The following is an 11,907-nucleotide window of genomic DNA, read 5'->3' as shown; positions in this document are numbered from 1 at the left end:
TGATTTTTTTTCTTTTTTTTTTCTTTTTAAAGGCCCCGATCCGTTTTCAGTGTAGCTGCTCTGGATGGTGGTCTCCTGTGTTCAATCATCTGCCTTATTTACTGGAATTTGATATCTGCTATGGTCAAAAGAAGCAAAAAATTTCTTATTATTCTCTTTATTTTTCTTGACCTTTAATCACAAATATCTCCATTTGGCAAATATGGACTTATCAGTTTTTGCAAACAAACTCTTCACTTTATCTCATTTAAATGTATCATATGATTTGTTCATTGCCCAATGCTATTGCTTATGACTATAATATATATTTTTTTAAATCTCATTCACGTGTTTTGTATATGTAAGTGGCACAATATTGCTTATAATTATCTACTTGTGTAATGCTTTGCTATCATATCAATCATTGTTTTGGTATTTTTTGTATCTCTGAAATTTGTGCTGAATTTGTATTTGATTGAATGAAGGAATATCACAAACTAAACCAAACCAAAAACCAAACCTGTAATTCTGCGCCATTCCTCTTACTCTGGCTATGGCTTGCCTGTTCAGTGTTTACAGTCTGGGCTCTCCTCCATATGAACAGTGTTCACTTTCACTTCTATCTCCATCCTAACTCGCTGCATATGTGTCAAGTCAATGTCAATGATAGCATCAGCTTTTTTCCTGCTATTGCTTGTTTCATTGACTTGCTGTATACAGCGGTGTGACTCTCATACAAGTTCAGTGTACTCCTGTTATAACGAACATGGTTATAATGAAATTCCTGTTACAACGAAGTAAAAATTCAGGCTGCAGCATTATTCGCTTCATGTATTTTTATTGTTTATTTGATCGGTTATAGCGAAATTCCGATGTAACGAAAGAAAACTGCTGGTCCCGAGGACTTCGTTGTAACGGGAGTCCACAGTACAGTTACATGACTGCAAGTTTTTATTCAAGTAATTACTGGTAAATGAGCTGCACAACTGCTACTAGTATTTGAGCATAAATGAGAATGGAGAAGAGTGAAAAAAAAAAATTAGCCTCAAAAGAGTATCAAAGTATCATATCTCCCTCTCTTCCACCCACTGTTTCGTTCTCTCTCCCACTCTTACATAATATGATTATGTAAATATATTCACTGAGTTTGCACCCTGCTGTGTGTAAGGAGGGGAACTTGGGATCTTTAATTTTAAAAAGAAAGGGAATTGATTCAAAATACAAGGAAACATATAACAATCCATTTGAATTTTAGTTGCCCAATTGGGCTACTACAAGATAACCTTTTTGGAAATTGGGTCACCAAACATCAATTCTTAGCCACCGGTGAAGTGCTAATGTTGAGCCCTTTATAGCACATTCTAGGGGCGATATTGTAGACTTGCTGTCACAGCTAGGATTTGTTATAATGCTGCCGCATCTGTAAACTTTGCTCATGTGTGTGAGATTCAGAATGATGAGAATTTGTAAAATTTTATCAATAATGAGTGATTTATATGACACTCTACATGGATACAACCAAGGGTTTACCCCCTTAATATATTAACCGCACCCCTTTTTTCGATTGTCAGTTTGAAAAAAATGACAGTCCACTGAGAAGCACGGATACTGCCATGCAACGGGTGGACATACTGCCACCATGTTGATTGAATTGAGTGAAATGTTTTGGGGAGAAAATGTGTTGATTTTTGTGCCACAAAAAAAAGAAAGAAATATGCAGTCGAATGCCCAATAAATGAAAAAGAAATCATTTTGAACGTTGGACATTGAACATTGTCTGCATACTTCAAGCAGATAATTGACTGTATAATGGTGTACAAACCGCACCCTGAATTTTGACCCATTTCAGTGGGAAAGGAAGTGTGGTTAAAACACCATAATTTATGATAATGTGTACAGAGAAGACGACCATCACATATCTGAGTCAGTCATATCAGTTACATCATTTTATTTAATATTTATACTCACATATTCACAGGTAGAAAAAAAAAAGAGTCTGATAGAAAGCTTTATGTGCTGATCATTTCGCCTTACAACAGTATTAATCATCATGTAAATCAATTTCAAAGCACCGTATGGAATGGTCTGGTGTAGTCGTTTTAACACAGAGTGGCTCACCAGCAATTATTTGCTGTCATATAATATACAAGGCTCGACACTAAAGGTTCTCTCTCGTGGCCCATTCTGGCCACTAAAATCTTTAAAACTAACATTTTGGTTGCCCGAAAAAGAAATGCAGTGGCCCAAAATAAACCAAAACATAACCATCCATTTTGAATCTTGAGTGCCCAATCAGGCCACTACTCGTGTCGAGCCCTGTATCAAAGGTGATTAGACTTCTGACATGACAATATATATAAATGTGTGTTTTGTTTTTTATGAAGTACAAAACACCTTTGCAACAATGACTGTCATTTTATAATGACCATTCAGAATCCCAATACATCGACCATTCTCTAATCATATTTGCATCATGACAAACCAAAAATGAAGGGGATCTGTGAGACTAACAACCAGTGTGGCATCCAACACTATGATTTCAGAAGAACACATTGTTCCACAATGTTCCACATTAACACTTGGCATACATTCAGTGTATTCCATGATAGCAATCACACCTTTGGCTTGGAAAGCCAGGTAATCAATGCAATGTTTAGCTGATTTTCTATGAACTGAAAACATTATATTGAAGCATAGTACAGGAAAAACAAAATGATATCCTTAATGATCTTAGTTATGACATAAGGAGCTGCTATCACAACAGTAACAAATGATTGGTTATTGATGACATAAAAACATTTTTACTATAGGCAAGCACTGTACACTGTTACAGAATTCTACATCAATACTTTGCAATATGGACATACACTGTTTTCCATCATATATTCATCTTGTCTTTTGCTTAATGTTCACAGCAAACACATATATACTGTTCATTGAGAGCAAACTTAAAAACACTGCTATGAAATAAACATTTGAATTTACAATTCAAATTTCTCCTCCCTTACATGTATATCTCAACTGACATATCACAAATATGCAGCAAAGAAGAACACAGTGATATCTACTAGGTAGAAACAATCACATCATAGTGTAGAATGTCAGGCATCTGTTGATCTGCCTCTCAATCTTTGCATCTCTTTAATTCTTTTGACATATAAAATCTATTCCACACTGTTTCAAATTTTCCCAATTCTGTGAATGGCTGATCAAGATAAAGGTTGCCATTTGCCACATTATTATTGTGATGTCATCCTCTTAGGCAATCCATAAAATTCTGTCAGATGTTTCTTAGTAATGCTATATCACACACAGTTTTCTCTCTGTTTTAATCTTTGATGTATGACCTTTGACACGTCTGCAATAAAAGTATTGTAAGCACACCCTGAAACATCACACTTTGACCTTGACCTCGATAAAACCTGTAAGTCAAACCACAGAATGGTCCCACAACAGCATATCATCTCGGGCAAATTGATTCAATTTCAGCCCGAGTTTGTTTGTTTCATTAAATACACAGACTCATTCACATAATATCCTTGACTATCAAAATGAAAATAAAAATATTTCCTTTTATCACAATGCAGAGATTTATATTATATCATCAGCCAAATTCTGGTCATTAAAGGGATGGCATAGTTTTGGTTGAGTTGGGGTTTCAGATTGTAACTTTTTGTGAGATAATGAGAAACCACTTATAAAATATCAAAGAGCATACAATTCTGTGAGGAAGTTTACTTGATGAAAATTGATTCTGAAACTGCTGAGATATCCAAAAACAAATAAAACAAAGTGGTCCTAATAAGTTGTAGGTCCTACCTTTTATTTGGATTTCTTTCTTTTTTTAATATCTCAGCCATTTCAAAACTGATTTTCATCAAATGAACTTTGAAGTCTACTTTAAAATTGTATGCTCTTTAATATTTCATAAGTGGTTTCTCATTATCTCACACAAAAAAGTTAAAATCTGAAACCCCAACTCAACCAAAACTACATAGGTGCATACCATCATTCCTTTTTCCATCTCATCACCACACATACTCTCAGCACTTTTCACTGGTCTAACTCTATAATTGTAGATATACTCATGTTATTACTGTAATGATGATGCATGAATAGAGAGAGAAGGGACAACAACAACAACAATAATAGAGCTTAGTACCGCCATTGCTACTACAAGCTGGACGGGTTAAAGAAAAAAAAAACCAACAACAACAATATAAAAGACACCCTGCATTACCAATGATAAGCATGAAGCACAAAATCTTTTGTGTCATTCCATATGTCATGCCCAAGTTGTAAGTAACTATACATGTACAACTAAATCAAACAAACAGAATGGTAACAATAATATACCTAGAAGACAAAAGTTATGTAATCTTATACTCTTTATCACATCTTTTCTTTTTTTCATGAAGCACCGATACTGGTTACTACAAATCATTGCTGGGGTGACAAGACCTTGTATCTCAAATTTTAGTGAAAATCACATTTTTTGGATTAATAGCCAGATAATCAATAATTAAAAAGTGATGTGCTGTCCAAATCTAGCTGTCTTATCAAAAAGGTTAAAAAAAATGAAATCACCACTACATGTCAAAGGAAAGGTGATCCATTTGTTATAGTGCCTTGGTTGCCATGTTGTTGTTATTGTTGTTTGTTTGTTTGTTTTTTTTTTGCTCTCCTGAGCATTGGACATTTTTGAGATTCGAAGTTTTGTCGCCCAAACAGCAATATGTAGATGAGACGAGGTGATGGAGTCAGTGTTTCACTTCTCAAATTGACATAAAGACAAATCTTCACTATATTTTGCCATTTTGACATGAAGCCAAGACAAATTTGAGCCCTTTGTACTAAATGCCTGTTGTGTTTTGATAACCTCACCAGACCTTCTAACCTTTCTGACTGAAAAAATAAGGATGATTTGGCTCAAAAGTAGGAAAGAAAGAGCAATTCCCATAGGAGAGTGTAGTCAAATCATCAAGAAAAATAGGAAACTCCTATCAAAACAAGGGCTGGGAATGGTCAAAATTCAGATTCTTTCCTCCAAATTCAGAATGGGTGTTAGGTCTGCCTTAAGATGATGATTAGTGTTTTATTTTTGTTTTGATTTTTATTCATGATTCATGCATCCATTACATACATTCTATTTCATTTTTGCTCATTTTCTTTTTGTTTGTTTGTTTGTTTTGTTTTTGTTTGTTTGTTTGTTTGTTTGTTTGTTTGTTTGTTTGTTTGTTGTTTTTTTTTGGGGGGGGGCAGCAGCTGCATAATCATTGCCCTACCCCCCCCCCCCCCCCCCCCCCCCCCCGAAAATATCTTATCCTTGTGTACAGACCATGGGAGAACTGTCACATGACAACAACAAAAATTATCTCAGCTAATTTTTTCCCATTCTGTTTGTCTGATTTGGCTTTATCTTTCTAATCCAACTTGAACTTGGTGAAGAATCGCAATTCATGTTTTAAAGTGTAACAATACCCTGGAAAACAAATTTGTATACAGCTAGAATACACAAAAAACAACAATAATTCAACTGTGATAGCTCCTGAAAGTATACATATTTCAATAAATCAGATCATATCTCTATAACAATTTGGCACTTGTGCTCCGCAAGCGCCAGTACTGATGTACGCACGTTCTAGTTATGTGTGTACGTTTTCATGAATAATATTGGGATTCCACGTCGATCGGTTAGCGAGGTATTGATCGAAGTACATGTGCGCGTATATAAATACAATTGTTCAAAACGTTTTTGGAAAAACATATCGACAGTGCGATCATTCGATTGAAAGAATCAAGTGATTGACTAGTCTAATAATTCATTTTTGTTTTTGTGTACTCTTTACAATTTTCATCTAAACCCCAATAAATAGAAATTGGAGTGACATAAAAGAATTCTGGTATTTTGGAGAGGGCATGTCTCAAATATATTCTACAAAACAGCAAACATAGTACTCAGGGTATTGGTACACTTTTGACTTTCTTTTTTTTTTGGACACAATATAGAATAATACCGTAATATGTGCTGGCAATAACAATATTGGAGAAATAAAGTCTGGTTACAGGAATTTCTTTCCTGGTGAAATGGCGCGATGTAAACAAGGCTAGCAAAGCTGACTTACCAGTACAGTGTACTGTCAAATGCTGATATGTGATACAGGTGACGTGACATTTGTTCCTGCAACAATAGCTCCGGTCTCATTTTCTTCAAGGACTTAGGCTTAGGGTTGTGATAGGGTTTTAGGTTAGTTTGATGTGAAGATTAGGATTAGGGTTAGGGTTATGTTTGTGGGTAGAGTTTATGTGTGGGTAATAGCATCCAAATATTTCATGAGAGCAATTGTACCAGGAGCAAATGACATGGAACCTGTGATGCAATGTGTGAAACAAAGGTTTACATAATAGTACCTGTGCGCTGTAAACACAGTAGCGATCCACTTGATAATCATGTGTGATATATTGCATGCACTGTACAATACATTGTATTTATCTCTGTGCTGAAAGCAGTATGTTTCACAGTAAGGCAATAGAATAGTTTTCTGCATGAATTTTATACAGATAGAGCATACTCTTGATATATAACATCTTCTCATAAAGTATAATTAAACAGCATAAACATTCAGTAAGATTAAATGTTGGCTGCTACAGATGTACAATATGACAACAATAACCCCAATCATTACCTTGTATAAAATTTTGATACTTTCATTAATCACATGCGAAAGAAATATACATGTGTAACACAAAGTCATTGGAAACAATCAATATTTCAAAAATTACTAATCTACACAACCTCAAAATTGTATTCTTGTAAAATACAGAAATCTCAAATAATAATTCCACATCCACCAAGATGATACTGAAGAATGAAGTATTGTAAGCATAAAAAACCCCCATAAAACCCAGTGTTTGTCATCCACACCTGCCTCTGTCTTTGTATGGATGTACTTAAAAAAAAAAAGGCAATAGACAAGTATGGAGGAAATACCTGAAATACAATAACATTATACAAACAGTGATTGGTCACGAGTGCGATGGTACAAGATTTCGCACATATTGAAAGATAGAGGCGCTCTATTCAATGAGGTGAAGCCCAGTTGAATAGTGCACCTCATCTTTCACCGAGTGTGAAATCTTGTTCCATTGCACGAGTAAACATCATGCACTACTTGTTTTATAAAACACCTCTAATGTCAACAGATGTAGTACACATAGATTCTTGGATTTAGCACAGAAATGGCAACCAGTTTCGTTAAAAGGCGAATGAGTAGCACAGTTACAGTCAGCTGGTAGCCGTACACGTACCAGAAACTGATCAGTTGAGGTTGTTTACAAACATGAGTGACAAAATATGCGCTTGTAAGCATGCTTGTAATTATTGAGTGCATGGTAAATGCTTGCCTATTGTGATATCAGAGCAGCACGATGGAAAAAAAACTTCCGAGTCAATCGTGAGTTTAACATGGAAATCAATGGAAATGGGTGATGTCAGTCTTGCGATATCCATTCTTGCTCAAAGTTGCACAGCTGGCAGCGACAGCATGCAATGGAACTTTTTAACTGAATGTCACATGATAAGCAATCAACCAATCAGATAGCTACAACTATAGGTGTTGTATAACTTTTTTATTGATCTGAAATCCCCAAATTCTGGTTAATGCATTCACAAAGCAAAACAAAGAAATAATGCATCTTCATAACATGACAAAATACATCTATAATGAATTTGCAATCCCTCCGCATCTAACAAAATATAAATTAATGGAAATAACAAGGTCAATACCGTACGGTCTTCTTTTACTTTGATTTCTGGATCAGGAATTTTTCCTGTAGTTGATGTTTAGCATGAGCTGGAAGGCATTATCAGTATTCCTCACACTCGGAGACTTGCGTAAGCTGAAATCTCGTCTGTATATCGCCATGTTACCAATACAAAGCACACACTAAATGTTGGACTGCAATCTACAGCTAACCTCTCACCACATAAGAAGACACGTGTCATGTACAGTCAAACTTGCCTCAGAAACCACCTGTCTATAGTGTTCACTTGCCATATGCAGCCACTAAAAAAAAAAATATCCAAGAGAAAAGCCATGTTAAGGACCCAGTGCATAGTGGCCACCGGTCTAGCATGGCCAACAGCCACAGATTTTAGATCCAAGGGTAACTATACACAGCCCAGTCGCTGTACGTAGGTACGTACTCGCACAGCGTACTTACAGCGTCTGGTCGGGCTAATCCAAGGGTAGATTTTAAACAGCATATAGCGGCCACAGATCCATACTGAGCCGCGCTGAGTTTATATTTCAGCATAATTTTCTGCTTTGCAGCCATGACAGTTCTGCATGGTCAGCAGTTCAGTGACAGCTAACACTGCCTTCACCCACCAGGCAGGCATAACAATGCACTAGTAAAGAGTGTGCTTGCTGTAAAGCACACTAGTGTGCTGTAATGTCACATACAAGTGTACCGGTATACCTGAGCAAAATCTACGCAGGAAATATCAAAGTAACGAGCCATGCTGCAGCCATCAGAAATTATCCATTGTTGTAATGTGACTGTAGTGTCACTTGTATAATACCTCTTGTTAGTGTAGCAACTGATACATCAGCATTTCTAGAAAGAAATACATTGACTTGATGCTTGCAAATGATGTACATAAAACATGTGACATTCAAATGCAGATAGACCAAAGGATATTTTTTGGAGCTTCTTTTTTTTTTCTTCAATATTAAGGAAATATCATGGATTAAAATTGATGTGCAAAGTAATTTGGTAGTACTGTGTAAATGTTTTGATAGTCATGCTTTAATGATTCCTATATACCCCCTTATACACTTCGCGTATGCAGGGGTATAAAAATGCTGAATTTACTAAATAAAGTCATACTTAATATCAACAATATTTAAAAACACAAAGATGAAGCAGAAATCACTATGTAACAATGATAGAAAAAGCCACAAATTTTGGGATAAAATCAGAACTACATTCACTAAGATATCAACAGGTGGAATACAAGAGTGGGATTACATTTAAGTACATTATGGACCCTTTTATGACCTTTGAACATACAAAATAGAGAATAAACATATTCATAATTTGTTAAAAAAAAAATGCAAATATCACTCTCTTACTAGCTGCGGTTATTTCATGTACATTACAAAAGTACTTTTCCTGTGAAATAATTTTAATTATTTTATCATGTCTCACAACGCATGGATATGTAATTCTGCTAAACAATATGGATAAAAGGTACTAATTTCTGATTGCATATTTAATTAATCTTGACAAAAATACATCACAGGATTCAAATTCAATGAGTATATTTTTCCTTTTTTTAAAATCCCCAAATCACATATCACTGCATTTCAAAAATTGAATGGTTCTAAGATTCAGAGCATATGCAACATACAACACTGTCTTATAATTTCCATTTGCTTCTGTGCTACATGATGCTCTGTCTTTAAAAGTGAAGGGATCATATCCCATCGACACTCTGCAGGATACTATTAACCCTGATGCTCTCAACACATAGTACAATAAACCTTCAGATTGTTCCACTGCTGGTCAGTAGCTGACTAGATATAACAATTAAAGGTATACCACTTTCCCAAATACCCCTACACTTAACAGAACTTTGGCAGCAGAATGTTTAAAAGGGATGATATAGTTTTGGTTGAGATGGGGATTCAGATTTCAAAAAGTTCACATATTTGTTGGTTAAATGTGGCAAAAAAATATCATAATTACATAAGTCATTTCTGAGATATGGATATAAAAACTGTAATTTTAGCAATTTCACCTGTACTTTGACATGGCTCTTAGTCTCTTGGTCTAAAATTTTCCCAAGAGAACATTTTTGTGGTGAAACACAATAATTTCAAGAAAATACCTATATGCACCACAAAGACATGGGGAAAATATTTCAGTGATATATTCCAATGTGACCAATCTGCTTTATATATCATATGTGGGACAAAGGCGCTTTATGTACTTAATGATCAAGGTGCCACTGGTGGGAATAATCATGCCATACTCAGTACCTCTAGACAAAGTCTGATCAATAATATAAACTGATACATATTTATCAAAGTCTGATCAATAATATAAACTGATACATATTTATCAAAGTATCCTTGTGCACCAGACAAATTTGTGCTCTTACAAAGACTATAAATACTATGATTATGGGTGCATCATATTTTGGGGTCCAATTTTTCGGTATTTTCATTTCTCACATGACACCCTGATGAAAAAGAGTAAATTTTTAGGAGTGGTTCAAAATGCAAACTTTCGGTGCCACTGAAGTGATTATTGACTGTGGCTACTACCTTGGTGACAGACCAGGTGAGAAAACAGATGACAAAATGTCAAATAATGTGACAACGGTCAAAAATGCGGAAACGGAGGTTGGTTATTAAATCCAAAGTCTGATATGGATCAACCTCCTCAACAAATGTCAAAGTCTCTACATGTTTTGAAAGGTTTGTTTGTTTGTTTGTTTGTTTTTGTATATCATGCTGCAACTGTCTTGTGAAATGACCTATTTTTTTATTTTCTTCAAATGCCCATGCTTTGGCATGCTAGACTACTTCTTCACATATAATAGGAAGCTAGCATAACTGATGTAAAATGAGGGATACATGGTCATATTTTTTTTGTTCTAGTGACCAGCATTGGGGTAGTACTTTGCACTTTAGGCAACTTTTGTGTCTAATTATCGGAAGCGGCTCTATTTCCAAGCTTATCAGGATATTACACATTTAACACATCTTAACGGCGACAATAATGAGAATGGATAATTATATAACATCTGGAATTAGCCTCTTAAGAGAATATTTAAGTGATTGATATAAAGGTCTTTGTAAGCTTTTTGAAAGGCATAATGATGACGAATTATATTCTTCCATCTTCAAAGGATAAATACATTGTAATACTGTTTTTAAGAAATAACAATTTGTAAAACATTTTGGTCACTTTTCAATACTTTGGAAGTTATTACTTTGTCATGATTTCTTTTAATATATTCAATTTGTATAGTTTTCTATTACCAACAGTCATAGTGCTTTAATACTCACTTGCGAATGTATACACCAACTATTCACAGACATCTTATCACTATTACTGGGACAAAAATGGTTTGGTCATAAGATGTATCTTTTTCAGACATTTAACAAACATAATCTTGTAAACAGCACGACAGTATTCTGAAGGCTGCAGAGGAGCATTTTTCTTCAGAAAAAGAACACTTTTACCTTTACTTCAAAAGACATGCGTAGTAACAGAATTTGAGACATTATTTTCCCTTAAGCCTGCAGTATTTTTTTCTTTTCTTTTTTGGCAGAGCACAAAATACTGCAAAAAAGTAACAGCTGGCATCATTGTTTACTGCATTACTTACACTTGATTTCTATTATCACAAACTTCAAAGAATCATTTGATGTCGTGTGACTTCAAAATCAATTTGTACTCTTCATATCATATTAAAGTTACTGTACATTTAGTCTTGTAGTTACTATCAAAAAGCCACTATTGCCAACACAATTGCACAAACCAGGCATTTATCCAAGTTCCCCTGCATTCCTCCTTGGAAAATAAAAAGAGTCCAAAATCACTATTATTTTTACTGAATGAAAAACAAAATTAAACTTCAGTTATTAAAGGTGTCTATAAAACAATTTTCTTGTATGCATGCTAATTTTGGACTTGTAAATATCTAGAAAGGAGAATGCATGCCACAGAATTGAGATGCATTTGCAGACTTCTCAGCATCTTTTACACAGATTGAATCACAAATGAAGCTGTTGGTGATGAACAGAGTCCAACAAGGCATTAGGCCATTTGGAGACCTAATGTCAACTGTGTTGAAAAAATGCAAACTCAAATGGTGTGTGCATACAGTGAGATCAACAGGACTGGCCAAAA

Source organism: Diadema antillarum, unplaced genomic scaffold, assembly GCF_040938485.1.
Source record: "Diadema antillarum isolate AM-2024a unplaced genomic scaffold, OU_Dant_1.0 seq00001676_RagTag, whole genome shotgun sequence".
Classification (NCBI taxonomy): domain Eukaryota; kingdom Metazoa; phylum Echinodermata; class Echinoidea; order Diadematoida; family Diadematidae; genus Diadema; species Diadema antillarum.
This window is presented reverse-complemented; position numbering follows the sequence as displayed.